Here is a 12,534-nt window from a genome sequence, read left to right as displayed (position 1 = left end):
TATAATGTATCAGTTAAACCTAAATTAAAATATAAATCTAAATTAGGCGCGATTTGAAACGGATGGGAGAACTTGCCAACTTTACTGAGCGGATTTGTGCTTCTCAGTCTGCTTGCTTTCTCTGTCAAAAAAGGATGCACCCCCGACGTTGCCCCTCATGAGGGGAGGGTTGGTAAACGCCATCTGGTTTTTCCTGGGAGCCTCTCTTGCTTTGTCACCAAGAGGTAGGTAGTCACCTCACCTCCAGACCTCAGAAGTAGATAGGGACCAAGAAACAAGCAAGTGTCCTGTATTGGGCTTTTGTTGTGGAGGACAAACACCAGAGAGAAACAATTTTACACCAGGAAAGGTTTAGCCTGGTCGTTTGGTTGAACATCATAACCAGGGTAGCACATAATCGTATAGCCCCCCTCATGTTGGAGAGGGAGAAAAGTGCTCCAACGATGCTCCCCCCAAAGACATGCTCTCTTTCACTAGGATCCATTTCCCAGGACCCAGTCACCACCCAGTGGCCCATCACATTAGGTACCCCACCATGGATGGATCCCCTGATGAAGTAAGAGCTTGGGTCATCTAGTCACTTCCCCCCTAAACAGCCGTAGTTCCTATCACGCCTGCTCTGGGAGCCAGCTCTCAACATACAAGTCTTTGTGGTGGTGGCGGGGCGTGGGGGGGGCGCGGGGGCACGTGTATCCACCCATCCACCCCATTGTGGCTCTGCACCCCACTGCTTTTCTCATTTTCCTGGTCCCACAATGATGGCTAATACTTAGAAGGGAAGATCTGTCTCTCTGGAAAGGTGCCTGTGCCATGAGGAACTCTTGAGTTATTACATGCCTGAGAGCTACCCAGGCTCCCGTATGAGATTCCTATAAACTCATTGGTTTGTCGTGCTGGCTGTGGGTAGGGTTGTTTCCTGGTCTGTCTGTCCTGTCTGGTGGAGAGGCATGTCTCCTGGAAAAGTCACATAGCACCTTCTTCGAGGAATTCATCCTGTAGATATTTAGAGAGTACTTATGAAGCATGGAGTAGTGAGTGGGGCCGAGCCACTTAGCCCAGCTGGGAGGCAGGGCAATTAAGGAGATAATCCATAGCTATTTTGAATCAGCGTTGGGTAAGGGGATATTTGGGGCAGGACCAGCAGGTGCCCCCATGCTGTGACCCATGTGATCACAGGGTGATTTCAATGTATATTTCTATTTGAGCACCCACTCTTAGGCAGTGCCAGAGTTGCTTTATTTTTGTTTGGGCATTTTACTGTTCCTTCAATGCCTCGAGAATATTCCTACCTCAGGGTCTTTGCGCTTAATATTCCTAGCATGGCTGTAGGACTCTGTCCCTCAGCGACCTTCAGTTCGCTGTTCCAGTGGCATGTCCCTAGGGGTCCATACCTAGGCATCCACTTGAAAGACTCTCCTATCTAGCTGCCTGTCTCGCTCCTTACTGTACTGTCTTTCTGGCACTGGCCACAGGTGGGAAGGATGTGCCATGGGGCTTTATAGAATTCTCCACTTGAAGGTCAGCTTCCTGAAAAAAGACAAAATATTTTTGGGCTCTTGCCCCTAGGACAGTCTCCAGTGTGGTGAGATACTCAGTAGGGTTTTTTTTGGGCGGGGGGTTGAGACAGAGTTTCTCTGTATCTTTGGAGCCTGCCCTAGAACTCACTCTGTAGACCAGGCTGGCCTCGAGCTCACAGAGATCCCCCTGCCTCTGCCTCCCAAGTGCTGGGATCAAAGGTGTGTGCCACCACCACCCGGTTTCAATGGGTGTTTTTAAGGAGACAGATCTCATAGGATTTACCTGTCTGGTAATTTGATGGGCACTGGTTGTTTATCTTATTTATTCTTTATTGTTTGTGATATTGGGACTTGAATCCCAGGCTTTGTGCCCACTAGAAGGGCTCCACCACTGAGCCACAGCCCTAGCCAACAAGCCCACATCCATGGGCACCAGTTCTCACCCAGGTAATGTTGCCACTGGGAAGGGTACAGCAATCACTCCCATGGGGGTAGTTTGGTCCTGGTTCCTCCCCTCCTTGACTGTGCTCTAAGCTGGAGCTGAATATTCTCTGCTGAACAGAAAGGGTTAACAGTGTTGCTCCCAACGCCGGCTGCTGCTGCTGAAGTGGGGGCTTTGCATGGAGGGCTCTTCTTGAGAGTGGATCATAGAGGCAGCCGCTGGCACATTGTTCCCAGGGACCTTCGGATCATTCTGGGGTCACTGAACTCCTGACAGCCTAGACAGCAGCATGCATGAGCCGCAGCATAAAGCCAGGCAGTGACAGCTGCCACACTCTGTGCAAGAGGCATGGGCTGATCAGGCCCACTGCATAGTCCAGGTTTCTCCATCAACACACTGTGAACAGCTCCGGGTCCTCCCTCAGTCTGGATGTCACTGGAGCCCCATCGAATACATAATGTAGTATAAAAATTGTTGGGCACAAGACAGACCCTTGAGGGGAGAGAATGCGTATGGAGGGGTACCTTGTACAGTTTAGACTGGGCCCTGGGAAGAATGACTTCTCTTTTACTCTGATGCATGCATGTCTAGAATAGTGCTGATCAGAGAGCGCCAGGACTCTGTGTGTCTTGTGGGTGTAGATCAGGGCTTCTCCTGGGCACAGCTGATATTTTAATATGAGCAATTTTTGTTTGGAGTAGGGAGCTACCATGCACTTTGTGAGATTTTTTTTTTTCTTTCCCCAGCATCTCTGGCCCACTAGCTATCCAGCCATCACTCTCTGCAGACAACAGCAAAAGGTCCCCAGATATGGCCCAATATCCCCTTGGGGTCAAGCTCTTCCATAAACAGGAACCACAGACTTACGGCTTAAAATGGAAATCCAAGGTCTTGGGACCAGACTGCCCAGCTTTGATTTCTCTCTGCTTGCCCCTCAAGTCTTGGCAGCTCACTTGTTATCCTACCTGCTCCCATGATAATACATACAACAGGGAAGCTCGTAAACACTAACTCTGACACACAGCCTGGGACGTGGTGAGTTCCCCGGGGGTGTTACATGAGGCTGCTGCCGGCCGTGCCCAGCTTTACAATTGGCTGTAAGGCAAGACACCACATTTGGCGTGAAGCTTCCTGTGGCCATGACCTTTGAGGTTTGTGTGATTGCCACTCGAGCGGGCTTGCTTGTTTGTGTCTCTGCTGCTGCAATGCTTGGCTTGTGGACATCTCAATAAAGGGCAGGAACTGCGGGACTGACTCACCTCCCCTGTGTTCTGAATGCAGAGTGGAAGAGCCCAGAACTGTGTGCTGTGCCTGCCAGGCAGGCTGCCATGTCCTGATTTGGTCAGCAGGGGGCGGCAGTCGCCGGGGAAAATGCCAGACACAGGCAGGTGCCAAACGCTCTTGGCTTTTCATGGACTTAAGGGATTCTTTTATTCAAAGTTGAGCAAATCATCTCTCCAGAGTCACTCAAGGCCTCCTTTAACGGCCCTTTGGCAGCTCATCTGTGAACGCCAAGAGGAGTTCTTCCAGAACAGTCTATGTTCAGTGTGTCTTGTCCTTTCCTGTGTGGATGAGGCACTGGGAGGCTGGTGGTGGATGGATAACTCAATCGGCTCTCCCTGGAGGCTCATGGCTTAGAGCACACTCCAGAGCTTGCTCTCTTTCTGTGCTCTGTCCATAAAGCTTGTTCAGAGGGTTCGAATAGCACAGATGGCTTGGTTTGACAGAGACCAAACTCTACAAGGACAATGTAAGCTGCTCGTTAGTGCTTTCCCCATCTACCTTTGTGATACCCTCACCTCCCATAATGCCTTGGGAATGGAGGACCCACCACCCTGCCCAGACTGGCCATTGCCCATTGCCTACAACTACTTGGACACTATCTTAGCCTGTTCTTCCATGCCCTAAAAGCAGCACAAACCCCGTTCTCTCAAACTTTCTTAAGCTCTACTGTTGACCATCCTTAGACATTTTAGGGCCAGTGAGATGGCTGGGAAGGTAAAGGCCCTTGCTGCCAAGCCTGGTGATATTGAGTTTGATCTCTGTGATCCATATGGTGGGAGGAGAGAACCGCCTTCCTCCACAGGCTGTCCTCTGTCCTCTCTGCAGGTGTCTTGTGGTACGTGTCTCATTGTTTCACTCTGGGCTTGTTGGCTTCCAGCTTCCTGGGACCAGCAGACTCAACTGTGCCTGTGCTGCCTCAGGGCCTTTACCCCCTCTGTCCTGGAGTTGGGTGAGGTAGGGGGATGGCTGGAGCCTCCAGAACATTCCAGAGCTCTTCATCTATGAGATCCCACGATAACATCTACCCCATTCCATACAAGGAACTAGTGAGACAGAAGGCCCTCCAAACCTCCCAGCTTACACCTTCTGAGGCCAAGTGCCCCAAATGGATGTCTCTGGCTCTCCCATTCTCTCAGGTGGCAGAGGATCAGGCAGGGGCTGGGCCTTTAAATCGGGAGATTCCGTTTGGAGTCTGACTGTAAGCAATACACAGGAGGGATCCAGGAGCCAGGGAGAAAACACAAGGGCTGGGGTTGGCTCTGTCCGTAAATGACAAGCACAAGAATCTGTGTTCCACCCTCAGAGCCCACATAAAGAAGCTGTGTGTGATGGCAAGGACTTGCCACCCTAGTACTGGGGGCAGGGATGGAGACAGGAAGATTCTCGGAGCTCAGTGCTCAGTTAGCCTAGCTGAGCTAGCAGGCTCCAGGCTGGGGACAGACCTCGTCTCATAAAATAAGGCGGGAGGTGCCTGAGGAATGATACCAGATGTGGCCTCTGGTCTCCACATGCAGACATACACATATTTATGTCTCTAAACACTCACATTCACACACACACACACACGCACGCACACACACACACGCACACACGCGCACTATGGAGTCAGGTCCAGCAGTGTGTACCTGCGGTCACAGTTACTCAGAGGGCAAATGCAAGAGGATGACTCAACTACAGGAGTTCAAACCCAGTCTGAGGGCCACAGATATAGTCTCAAAAAAACAAACTATACCAAAACAACAAAAGTGTATGTGTTGGGGGCCCCTTCACCTACCTTGTTAGGAGGTTTTAAAACTCCTAAGATCTGATCTGGTAGAAACAAAACATTTGGGATCTTGCAAAACTAATGGGCAGGTGTCAAACGGTGTGACATCTTGGCCTCATTTGAGTTCCTGCTATAGATAGGCACAGCCATTTGCCAGAGAATGAGGAGGTTCTGAGAAGATTGTCAGCTGGCATACAAACCGGAGGACAAGATGTTAGTGTTCAGAACTGCCCCACAAGCCTGATTCTCTCAGCTCCAGACTGGGGCAGCCCTTGGAGATCTCATGAACCCAGCTGAGCCTCCTTCTCCTTCTCTGTAAGAAGGAAGCAATCACAGGACCTACCCTGGAGAGATGGATGTCTAACTGTGCACAGAAACCACTTGTCACGGTGACACAGTCGACTCCAGACTGGTGCCACCTGTGACCATGACTCTAGAGGGCTCTGTTTTTAAAATAATGAATAAGCAAACGGGTAAACCTGAATGCTCTCTCCTCTCCAAAGACAGGAAGTTTCCTTTGCAAGAATTGCGAGACCCACAGACACTGTCTTTTAAGCTGAAATAAAGCACCAAAGGAAGTCATTTAGCAGAACTAGGTGTCTCTGTAGCATCTACATTCTGAAAGGATCCCTCTAAGACTGGGCCCATAGCGTGACAATGATCTCTCTAGTCTAGTTGACAAAGTTGAGGCTTGTGACGATTGGGTGACAATTGGGCAACAGCCCTTCTGCAGCTGACCCCTCCCTGCTCCAGTGTGGGATTCTGCAAAGCTGCAGGGGCTTAGCCAATTCTCATCCAGCAGCGGCTCACCAGACAACTTTCACCAGAGCAATCTACCAAGCTGCCCCGCCCTCTGCTCCTTCCTCGAGAGTTCACAGATGTGAGCCTTAGCAGAGAGAGTGACAAGTGGCTTGAGACCTGGAGAAGCCAGAGCAATAAGAGAGGGGAGCGGGCTTCTTGCTGAAGAGCAGCCAAGTCAGCACGATGGGTGTTGTGCTGAATACAGAATGTGATACAATATTCTCTGTTTCCCAGCATGACTGTCAAGAGCCTGCAGAATCAGAACTGATGCCATGCTAGTCTGCTGGCTGCTGGGTCCCTTCTGTCTTGTAGCAGCTGCAAAGAGTTAGCTGCTTTCCTGCAAGGATGCTGGACCTAAGTGCACATCTGGGCTGAGATGCACCCAACCTCATGGGCCAGACCCTTTTAGCTAGGGCAATGGGATGAGTCCTGAGGTCAACATCATCTTGACCTGCCTCCCCAAGTTCATCCTCAACAAGGACTTGAGCAGATGTTCCTTGTAAGGGGTTCCCTTGCACCCTTAGCTCCCGTTACACCATAGCACTCCCTAGGCAGTGGGCCAATAAGCTGGAGAGAGGAAGGAGGCAGAAGGGGGCCCTCCAGTCCACCTCCATGCTGGTGGCATTTGCTCAGGAGCAGGCACTGGGACCCTGAGAGAGCTGGGAGGAAGCTAAAGCATTCTGATCCAGCTCCCTGCTCAGTACCTGATACAGGCTCTCCTCCACAGCCCGCCCTGGATCCTTGTTGGCCTGAGAGGGCTTCACAGCTAGAGATCAAGAGCCTTTGGGCAGCAGGCTTGGGTCTTCAGGATGGGAAGTGAGGGAGCACCATCTCTGTGTCTGCTGTGTCACCTCTACCTCCCTCTGGGATTGGGGCAGAGGGGACAGAAAGTCCTCTACTAAGGAGCATAGGGAATGTGACTGTTACTGCCACTGGTCTGTCTGGAAGGTTCCTCTTTGTAGTCAAAGAACTCTTCATCCTTCCACATCCAGTAAAGATGCTGTGGTTTGCAAAGCACCTTCCCCTTTAGCTGTTAGTTTCTCACGGTTTCTCTGACAGATGGCCACAAATGTGGTCCCTTAAATGATAGAAATTGAGGTTCCAGGTTCTGGAATTTGGATGCCTGATATCAAGACATCGGGACCATGTTCCTTTAGAAGGCTCCCGGGGGCATCGACTTTCCTCTGCCAGCTTCTTGTGACTGCTGGCCATCCTTGGCTCATGGCTGGGTCCCTTTGACTCTGACTCTGTATGCACATAGCCCTCTCCCATGTGGCTTGCATTTTTGACTCTTTGTTAGGTGGTTGGATTCAGGGCCCACCCTGATCCAGATGCCTTCACCCCAAAGCCCTTACCTGGATGCCACCTGCAATTTACTTAGTCTTGTTTCTATTGTGATCACAGCCTGAGCTTCTGGAGGACATGCTGGTTTGGGGAACATTGTTTAGCCCATCTCTCTCTCTCTCTCTCTCTCTCTCTCTCTCTCTCTCTCTCTCTGTGTGTGTAGGTGTGTAGGTAGGTAGGTAGGTATGCACCTGTGGAGGTCAGAGGTTGACATCATGTATCTTCCTCAATTGTTATCCATCTTAGAAAAGATTTTTAATTTTTATTTTACATATATGGATTTTTTTTGCCTGAAGGTACATAAGTGTACCATGTGCTTGCAGTGCCCATGAAGGCCAGAAGAGCCAATTGCATCCTCTGGGGCTGGAGTTTCAGATGTTTGTGAGCTTCTATGTAGGTGCTGGGCCTGAATCTGGTGCTCTGCAAGAGCAGCCAGTGCTCTTAACCCCTGAGCCATCCCTCTACCCGCTTTGTCTTAGTCAGGGCTCTGGTTGCCATGACAAATACCACTACCAAAAGCAAGCAGGGGAGGAGGGGGTTTATTTCGTCTTACAGCTTCTAGTCTAACATACAGGGAAGTCAAGGCAGAAACTGAACCTGGAGGCAGGAACTGAAGCAGAGGCCATGGAGGAATCCTGCTTACAGAACCCAGGAACACCTGCCGAGGGATGGCACCAGCCACAATCAATCACTCGTTAAGAAAATGCCCCCGCAGGCTTGCCTACAAGTCAGTCTTATGGAGGCATTTCCTTAATTGTGGCTTTGGTTTCTTCTCCTCGGATAATGAATTAGTTTGTGTTAAGTTGACACAAAACTATCCAGCATACCTTTCTGTTTATTTTATTTCATTTATCTTTGAGACAGAATATCTCTAGATTACTAGATTAGCTGCTAGCTTAGCTCTCCGGATTCTCCTGCCTCTGCCTCTCCCAGCATCAGGATTGCAGATGTAAGACATCACACTTGGCTTTGGATGTGGGTCCTGGCCCCTGACCTCAGAGCGTCATGCTTGTGTGGCAAGCATTTTACCAACAGGGTCATCTCTCTAGCCCTTGTACATTCTCTTTAATTGTTGTGGTATTGGCTAGACTCAAGTTTGCTTCCGGTGTTAACCACAGCCACTTAACCAGAGTCTGCGCCCTCTGTTTCACTAACCATCAAGGTCAGCAGCTTCCAGAAGCCACCAGAGATCTAAAATCTTTCTAACATAACGGTGGTAGCCGTGCCTTCAGTCTCTCACAGTGAGAAGGGCAGCTTCACTTCTGGGTCCTGAGGCTGCATCGTTACAGTGGGGGGGGGGGGGGGGGGGGGAAGGCCCCGTCCAAAAAGCCTTTTGCACTCCACTCAGGGGCTTGTTTGCTCTCATGGATAAAACTGTGTCTACTGAGGAGTGTTGTCTCCCCTACCCCCAGGGCACATCACTGCCCTGTATCAAAGCAGAGTTCTTATAGAAAGACAGGAGGGAGCAGGATGTGTCAGTGGCGGGGGTGGAGGACCTGGGTATGGGGTACACAGTTATGATCCAGAAGTTGGGAGCAGAAATAGGATGCTCTCAAGTTCCAGGTCAACCTGGACCATGTAGCTAGACTTTGTCCCAAACAAAACAGAAATAAGTAAAAACTGAAAATTAGAAATTATGAATGAGCTGGCAGCTGTAATAGATAGTAGAGGAGAACATAAGCATTGCCACCTATAAACTGTCTTTGATTCTCATAACTGCAGGGGAAGAAAAGATTAAAGTCATAGGTGCACACTTCCCCTTAATGAACCTGTGACCTTCTGAAGGTCACACCATGCACCCATGCTGTTTCTTCCCTTCCAGGATGCCGCAGTCTAGGAGTTACGTTTCTTCAACCTCCACCCAAGCCTGGCCCTGTGGGGTCCCCTCAGCGGGGAAGCTTACCAGATGCCTTTGGAAGCACTAGCTGGCAGTGAAGCCACCACAGGGCCCAGGGACAGAGGACAAGCACACATGGAACCAGCTGCCCTGACGAAGAGACCCCAGGAAGGGCATCATACACAGACTCTGTCCTCTTACTTTGATGACATCAGAACACCAGAGCCTTTCCTGGCTGGTGCTGTCCTCACTGTCAAGTCAGAAAGGAAAAAAAAATCCCAAGAAGGGCCTGGGCACTGTCTCCTTAGCATGAGGTGTCTTCTTTGGGTCCCTCCACGTGATGCCTGTGTCGTGTGATGAGTACCCAATGGATCAATGGAGGTGGCAGTCAGCAGGTGAACTGGATGGTTAAGGTCTCCAAGCCAGCTCAGATACAGCATCATGGGGCACCAGGAGGAGCATGCTCTTGTGACAGCTCACCTGGGGCTAAGTCCATTCAACGAGTGCCCTCATCTCCACGTGCGCACGCCTCTCCTGATAGGATGCTCACGACCTTGAGAGACAGTCAGACTTCCAGATCAGCAACCCCAGGGTGGACAGGGCTTCTCAAGCCTGATTAAGGGTTACAGCCTATAAACTTTATCACTAGTTCTGATTAGGTTCTTGTGGAATTACACAAAACAAGCTTGCAGACCACACCCCTGTCCAAGATTATGAGAAAGGTTTAACACGCTGTCCTTGCTGGTCTCTGAGTGATGTCTTTGTTCTAAGAGTTGTTTTCTCAAAAAAAGACCAACTAGATGCTTCCTTGGCAGTAGTGACCGTCTCTGGTGCTTGGGCTCCAGTGACGAATGTGTCTCACTGTCTGGGGACCTAACCACCAAACATAAAAGGCTGATGGCCGAGGTGAAGTCAGGTGACAGTCTGCTAACCACATGCATGTGGCATCTATGTATTCATACTCACGTGTGACCCAAGCGTCTCTCTAATTTCAAAACTTCTCGTGCTCCCCCCCCCCCCCCAAAAAAGCACTCTGCTCCAAGTCACCACCTTCCCTTCTCTTTCCTCGATGACCTGCAGTCTGTTGTAATCTGACACTTCATAGAAAAGGAATTGTGCAGTGTCATGGTTTGGATGTAAAGCATCATCCAAGGCTCCCGTGTCGAGTTCTTGGTCTCCAGATGGTGGCAGTATTGAGACATGGTTGCAGTGTGAGGGCACGAACTTCCTCCTTGATGGGCTCCTAGCTACCTCCTAGCTCAACAGACGGTGACAAGGTGGGGCCCAGTTGGAGGACGTGCACTATTGACGCTGTGCCCTGGAAGGCACACCTCATCTTCAGCATCCACTGCCTGCTTGGGTGAGAAGCCTCCTCAAGTACGCCTCCCCTGCCAGCAATTGCTTTGCTTTGGGCCCAAAGCAATGAAGCCACGGAAACACCACCAAATCCTCTAAAACCATGAGTCACAACTAGTCTTTTTTATGTATAGGTGCCAGGAATCAAACTCAGGCCCCCACACTTACACACTGAGTACTTTATCAACAACCCCTTCCCCAGACTCTGTCCCCAGCCTGTTTATAAGACAAGGGCTCCCAGGTCCCCATCTCTTAATCTACTGAGCTGCTGATTAGATCTCAACAGAACTCTGGAGGGATGTGGCATTAAGCCGATTTCTCTTGGATTCTCTGTTATGCAACGTAAAGCCAACAGACACAGTGTATGTATGCTTCATATATTATACTTTCTGATGCCGTTCGTGGTCCAGCAGGTTCCCAGACTGGCCTCTGCCAGGGAGTGCATAGGCATGCAAGTGGGCAGAGCGCTAGACTTTTCTCCAAAGAGCCATAGCCCTGCCCAGTAAAGGGCTTTCTTGTGAAGGGCTGTGGCTGTCATCTCTACCAGCTGGTGAGGTGGTTCAGTGGGTAGAGGAACTGGCTGCTCCAGCTGGATGGACCTGAGTTCAAATCCCAGAAACCAACCACGGGTGGGAAGGAGAGACGACTCAAACAGCTTGAAGTTGGTCCTATGACCTTTCAAGGACATCTGTCTATAGCTGTCTTCACCCTCTACCTGACATTGCCCTCATCTGCAGTCACAGTGGCCGATGGTTACTGTTTCAGAAGATCTATGTGATTCTTCTCACTTTTGCCATTCAAAGTGTCCCCTAGCCTCCTCCCCCTCACCCCTGTGAGGTCCACACCCACCTACGCTGTGGCTGTGTGCTCCCAGGCAAGCGTTTGCAAAGCACCATCTCCATCTGGGTTCTCCTCTGCCCTGTTTTTCTATTCAGTGGTTGAATGACAGAAAAAAGCCCTTGCTATTTTCAGTTGTATTAGCTGTGTGGTTTGGGGAAGTTACCCAACTTCTTGGAATCTTCCTTTACTCATGTGAAAAATAGACTCGCCCTTGGGTGCCTGCAGCGTGGGTTGCGAGGTGACGTCTTGGTCCATCTCAGCTGCTTCAGCAAACACTCTACACTTGGCAGCTTGGGCATGGCAGAGATGGGCTGCTCGCTGTCCTCAAGGCTGAAAATCCAAGGTCAGGATTCTGGTCGGACTGGAGTCAGACTGAGGTCTCTGCTCCATGCATGAGGCCCCTTCCATGTGGAGAAGGGGCAGAACAGGCTCCTGGCATCTCTTAAGTTTGATTTTACATTTATCTATTCAGGTGTGTGCAAGGTACTTGCATGTGACATGGTGCACATGTGGAGGTCAGAGGTCAACTCTGGGGACTCAGTTCTCTCCTTTCACCATGTGGGTCCTGGGGATTAGACTCAGGTTGTCAGGCTTGACAGCAAGTGCCTTTACCCACTGAGCTATCGTGCCGAGCATGTTGTTATGTTGTGTTATGTATATGGGCTCCTTGTGCCTGTAAGTGTGTAGGCACATTTGTATGTGTGTGCATGTGTGAAGGGGGGGGCAAGATGCTAATTCTCTGTGTCTTCTTATTGCTTTCTACCTTATTATTTTTATGTTATGTGTTTGGGTGTTTTGCCTGCATGTATATCTGTGCACTACTTGATTGTCTGGTTCCTTCAGAGGTCAGAAAAAGGCATCAGATCCCTTGCAATTGGGGTTACAGGTGACTGTAACCCCACAGTGTGTGTGTTCAAATCCAGCCTAAGCACAGAGCAGCTTCACTCCAGCCCTTCCCTTTCTTATTTTTTTTTGGGGATAGTCTCTCTCTGAATCGGGAGCTCATTTAGCTTCTGGACAGCCAGTGAACCAGCTGCAGAGATTCTCCTGTACCTGCCTCTCCAGTGCTGGGGTTGCCAGCGTGGCAGCACACCTGACATTTTTATATAGGTGCCGGGAATCAAACTCAGGGCCTCATGCTTGCACACTGAGTATTTTGTCAACAACCACCTCCCCCGACTCTGTCCTTTGAACCTATTTATAAGGGAGGGCTCCCAGGGCTCCATCTCTTAATCTACTGAGCTGCTGATTAGATTTCCACAGGAACTCTGGAGGGATGTGGCACTCAGATCATGATGGATGGCAACACAAAGCCTCTTGAGGCATGGTCGGTGTGCGGAGGAAGAGG

This window comes from Arvicola amphibius, chromosome 9 (genome assembly GCF_903992535.2).
Source record: "Arvicola amphibius chromosome 9, mArvAmp1.2, whole genome shotgun sequence".
Classification (NCBI taxonomy): Eukaryota; Metazoa; Chordata; class Mammalia; order Rodentia; family Cricetidae; genus Arvicola; species Arvicola amphibius.
Note: the sequence above shows the minus strand (reverse complement) of the source record.